Source organism: Otolemur garnettii, unplaced genomic scaffold, assembly GCF_000181295.1.
Source record: "Otolemur garnettii isolate 467f Iridium unplaced genomic scaffold, OtoGar3 scaffold00006, whole genome shotgun sequence".
In the NCBI taxonomy this organism is placed as follows: Eukaryota; Metazoa; Chordata; class Mammalia; order Primates; family Galagidae; genus Otolemur; species Otolemur garnettii.
In genome coordinates this window covers 32,366,245-32,371,901 of record NW_003852401.1, presented here as the reverse complement: position 1 = coordinate 32,371,901, position 5,657 = coordinate 32,366,245, and the positions used below count along the sequence as shown (strand labels likewise).

At 34.6% G+C, this 5,657-nt stretch overlaps 1 non-coding gene across 1 annotated transcript; it reads right to left on the bottom strand.

Moving 5' to 3' along the window:
* Positions 1–4,646: 4,646 nt before the first annotated feature.
* Positions 4,647–4,749, bottom strand: LOC111722990. Its single transcript, XR_002771612.1, has one exon. It is a non-coding gene; the product is annotated as a U6 spliceosomal RNA (small nuclear RNA).
* Between the last annotated feature and the right edge of the window lie 908 nt (positions 4,750–5,657).

The following is a 5,657-nucleotide window of genomic DNA, read 5'->3' as shown; positions in this document are numbered from 1 at the left end:
AAATTAACGAAAAGGTCACTAAAGACCTCGTTAAATTTAGGAAGAATATAATAGACCTTAAAGGAATAAAAATGATTCAGTGATTTTTCAATACACAGCAGAAAGTTTCAGCAAAGGATTAAACCAAGAAGAAGAATCTCAGAGCTAGAAGACAAGGCTCTTAAGCTAACCCAAGCATTTAAAAAGTCAGAGACAGGAATAACAATGAGAGAGCAATCACTTAGAGAAGTATGGGACTATGTAAAATAAACTAACACAAGAATTATGTTAGTTTCCCCCTTCCTACGGGGATCCCTGAGGAAGAAGAAGAAAGTACTAAAACCATGGAATATCTATTTGGAGAATTATTGTAGAAACCTTTGTGTCTTAGATTTAAATCTTTTATCCAGCATGAGTTAATTTTTGTGAGTGGACAGAGGTGTGGGTAGTTGCAGCCTTTTACATGTGGCTAGCCACTTCTCCAAGCACCATTTATTAAACAGGGATTCATTTCCTCAAAGTATGCTTTAGTTTTATCAAGGATCAGATGGTGATATGAGGTTGGTTTCACATCTAGGTTCTCCATTTTGTTCCATAGATCTCCATTTTTAAGCAAATACCTTGCTGTTTTGATCACCGTAGACTTGCAGTATAACCTGAAGTCTGGTAACATGATGCCTCCACATTTGTTTTTATTTCTTAAAATTGCATTGACTATTTGGGTTTTTTCATTGTTCTATATGAAAGGTAGAATAATTGTTTTCAAGATGTTAAAAATCTGACATTTTAATGGAGATTGCATTAAATCTATAGATTACTTTGAGTACTATAGATATTTTAATAATGTTGATTCTCCTTGGAAGTAATGAAATTTGTATTTTTTTACAAACCATTGGGATTTTTAAGTTGTCATAATTGTACTAGCTAGGATCTTCAACTTTACTAGGAGCAGTGGTAATGAGAACACTTATCTCATAATTGATTTGCAGATAATGCTTTGTTTCCTCATAAAATTGATATATTTGTCCCAATGTTATCTTCAATGATTATGTCAATGTTTTGCCTATAGTTGATGTTCTGTAAATATTCATGGAATAAAGGAGCCAGAAATTAAAAAAAAAATTAAGAGTTGGGACATTGGGACACATAATAGCAGCCTGATCTCTAGGGGATGGGGAGAAGAGCTAGAGACTGAGTCACATGGGCCATGATCCAATTAATTAGGCGTATGTAGTAAGACTCCAACAAACATGCTGGACACCAAAGCTCAGGTGAATGTCCCTGGTTGGCAGTGCTCGCTCTTGGAGTATTGTCACACATTGGTGTCAGAGGGCAAAAACAAGCTTTGCCTTCAGAATACTCAGTTGTCACCCTATACAACTCTTCTAATTTGTATCCTTTTGCTGTAATAAAACTGTATTGGTAAGTAAAAAAAAAGAAAAAAAATGTTGATTCTTCCCAGGAATGAGTATGGTTTGTTCTTCCATTTGTTAACATCCTTTGCTACTTTTTTTCTTAATGTTTCATAGTTCTTTCTGTGGAGATCCTTCACAACCTTCACTAAGTATATTCCATGGTATTTCATTTTCTTTGATGATATTGTGAAGGGCATTGTATCTTTGATTTGATTCTTGGCTTGAGTATTGTTGGTGTACATGAAGGCAACTGATTTGAATGTTGATTTCCTATCCTGAGATGTTACTGCATTTCTTGATTACTTCCAGAAATCCTGTGGTTCAGTTCTTAAGATTTTCTAAGTATAAGATCCTATCACCAAAGAGTGAACCTCTTCTGCTCCTATTTGGAAATGCTTTATATCCTTCCTTTTTCTATTTGTATTGGCTAGGACTTCCACAGCACTATGTTGAAAAGTAGTGGCAATAGTGGACATCCTTGTCTGGTTCTGATTCTAAGCAGGAATGTTTTCAGTTTTCTCTGTTCATAATAACATTGGCTGTGAGTTTATTATACATTACTTCTATCACTTTAAGAAATGTCCCATCTATGCCAATTTTCTTAAGGCTTATAAAAAAGGGTGCTGAATTTTGTTAAGTGCATTTTGTATGTCTATTAAAAAGATCATAGGATATTTTCTTTTACTTCTGTTTATGTGGTGAATTATGTCAATGGATTGTATATGTTTAGTCAGGCTTGCATACCAGGGATGAGCCTACTTGGTAATGAAGGATTTTCTTTTTTTATGTTCGGCTGGTTTCAGTTTGCTAAGATTTTATTGAATATTGGTGCATCTATGTTCATTAATGATATTGGTCTATAATTTTCTTTATTTGTTGTGTCTTTATCTGGTTTTGGTATAAGAATGATATTTGCTTCATAGAAGGAATTGGGGAGTGTTCCTTCCTTCTCAATGATGTTTTGGAGTAAGTTCCACAATATAGGTACAAACTCTCCTTTGAAGGTTTGGTAGAATTATGGTCTAAAAGCATCTCATCCAAGACTTGGTAGACTTATGGTCTAAAAGCATCTCATCCAAGACTTTGTTTTATTGGAAACTTTTGTATATGTCTGTTAAGCTCATATTAATATTAATATTAATATTAAAGCTGTTCATATTTATTGAGAGATTTAATAAGTAGGGTGCATTTCTTTTCATCTTGCTGCATGGAGGCATGTTGCCTTGTTTTATCACTTGGGCTATTACTATTGATGCTAGACTTAGTTCTTTAGTTCTCAAAGGAGTTTACTTTGCTGGTGGTCCAGTGTGTAGGTCTGTGGATAGTACTGGTCTGAGTACTTCCAGCATAGCTGGTCTTACAGTGGTAGATTTCCTCAATGTTTTCTTGTTAGTAAAAGGTTTGATTTCATCTTCATTATGAAACTTAGTTTTGCAGGATACAGAATCTTGAGTTGGTAGTTGTTTTGTTTGAGGAGTTTGAAAATGGGACCCCACAGTTTACTTTCTTCTGATTCATAAAGTTTCAACTGAGATGTCATCTGTCACCCTTATGAGTTTTGCCTTTGGAGGACAGCTAATGCTTATGCCTGACTGTTTATACAATTTTTTCTTTCATTTTGAGTTTGGCCAGGTTTATTATAATATGTGTAGGAGATGGTATGTTTGAAGTGAGTTGATACAGGATTCAATATTCATCTAGTAGGTGTATAGCTGAATCTTTGGTGGTGCTTCGGAAATTTTCAGTTATCATGTCATCAACTAGGGCTTCCATGCTATTGGTACTCCCTACTTCTTCCTCAGGGATACCTATAATTTGTTTGTGTAGTCCCATTATTCCCTAAGAGATGGTTCTGCATTTATTCTCTATCTTTCTGCTTCTTTTAATGATTGGGTTAGCTTAAGAGCCTTATCTTCAAACTCTGAGATTCTTTATTTTCCTTAATCTGTTATTGAAACTCTACTACATTTCAAAACTCCTTGAATAACTCCTTCATTTCTTTAAGGTCTATTATATCCTTTAAAATTTAGTCCAGATGCTTGAAGACTTTATCTTGTCTTTTTTTCATTCTTGGGTCAATTTTTGGATTTATTTTTGCTGGTTTTCCTTTTTTTTTTTTTTTGTTTAATTCTCTTCATAAATTTTCCACCCCTGATCAAAATTTTGTTTCTGTCATTTCCATAATTTCTTTTTCTTTATTTTCTATCTTTTTTTTTTTTTTTGAGACAGAGATTTTTATTTTGTTGCCCTCAGTACAGTACCTTGGCGTCATAGCTCACAGCAACACAAAACTCTTGGGCTCAAGCAATTCTTTTGCCTCAGCCTTCTGAGTAGCTAGGACTACAGGCACTACCACAATGCCTGGCTATTTTTAGAGATAGGGGTCTCACTTTGGCTCAGGCTGGTCTTAAAGCACCTGTGAGCTCAGGCAATCCATCTGCTTTTACCTCCCAGTGTGCTAGGATTACAGGTGTGTGGCACCACACCTAGCCTCATAATTTCTTTATAGCTGGAATCTTCTGTGGTATCTACATTGTGATCTTTGGGGGAGTCAATCTGTTCTGATTCTTCATGTTTCTTCAGTGTTTTTTGTTGGTGCCTACTCAGTGTGGTTTCTTCTTCTTTATATCCTTCCCCTACTTACTTCTCTCCCTTCCTCCTTGTCATTGACATTATTTGCCTCTAGGCTTTGAGGTTGAAATGGCCCATGGATAAAATTAAGAAAGGGAGAGAAAAGGAAGAGAAGAAAGAGAGAAAAAAATAGAAAGAATATAATAATAATAACGAGGTATAAATGAAAGATGAATGAAAGAAAAAAGAAATAAAAAATATATATCTGAGGTTAACATAATCCTCTTTGGTGCTCTGGAAGAGATAAGGAAAGAAAAAAAGAAGAAGAAAAAGAAAACGAAAAAGCAATTTAAATGTAACTCCTGTTGTGAGACCTAACCCAGGCATACACAAACCCTTTTCCATCCTCCTGTTTTCCTAAGACAAAGACACAAAGGATCAGGCTAGCCCACACCCCAGAAGTCATGACAAATGACCCTAACCTGACAGGTAAGCAGTGGAATGTGCCCGCCCCTCATGGCCCCATTTAGAAGGGCCTCTGACTGCCCTCCAGTCATAGATGCCACCTTTGCACTGCACAGATGGGTCAACCTCCCCTTTCAATAAACTTGGTCTTAATATTTCCTCTGTGGTCTCATCTTTGGACATCATCTTTCAATCACTATGTAGTCGGTATGTAACACAATTAAGGGATACTTTACAATTTGTGCATCATCGTTGTGCAAGGGCCATGCTAATCTTTCTGTGTCATTTCAATTTTTGTATATGTGCTGACAAAGTGAGCCTAATGACTTAAATATTTCTTTGCAAGGTACAACTAAGTCTATAGATGATATGTGGCAAAAATTTCAAGCATTTAAAAAAATGCTATCTTCTTTTAAAACACTTCTTCTTCAAAAAGAAATTTCAGATGAATATTTTCCCCAGTTAGTGAAGGTTATCAATGAATAAGGTGATACATATGTGAAAAATTTGAGGAATGCAAATGTTATCGACCTATTATAGCAATTGGAGAATATAGTAAGAGGTTCATTGGCTTTGAGAAACAAGACATCACACTCAAATTTGCATTTTGGTCTCACCTAATTGATATCACCAAAGCACCTAAGGAACTACAGATGAAGTTGATTGAGCTCTCATTGGATGACAATTTAAAGTCATTGTTCTAATAACTAAGAAAATTGACATAAAGTCTATGTTAACCAGTTTGATGAAAATATTTCAAATAGTATATGAAAACACCACACTGTACCCCATGATTGCATTACCGTACACAGCTATCATTTGATAATAAATAAAAAACATAAAGTCATTGTTCTTTACTAAGATAGATCTAAGTGCAATATGGAGAAATGCAGCCCAATACCATACTGTCAGCAACATATGCAAAAAATGCTTCTTCCTTTTCAACCACTTATTGCAGTGGATTAAAATTCTCCTACCTAAACCAAATAAAGATTCCTTAAAGTCGCAGATGACTGAATCCCATCTAGAAGATCAATAGAAACAATGCTGCAAATATTCAAATTCTTTCCAACAAAAAGAAGACAAAACTAAATCATTAAAAGGTTAGTTGACTTTAAAATTAACAAGTATTTTTCATTATTTGAAATTATTAAGTACATAGAAGTTAGATTTTGACAAAATTAGGTACATTTTTAATTATATCTAATTGAAGTTTTTCTTGAATTC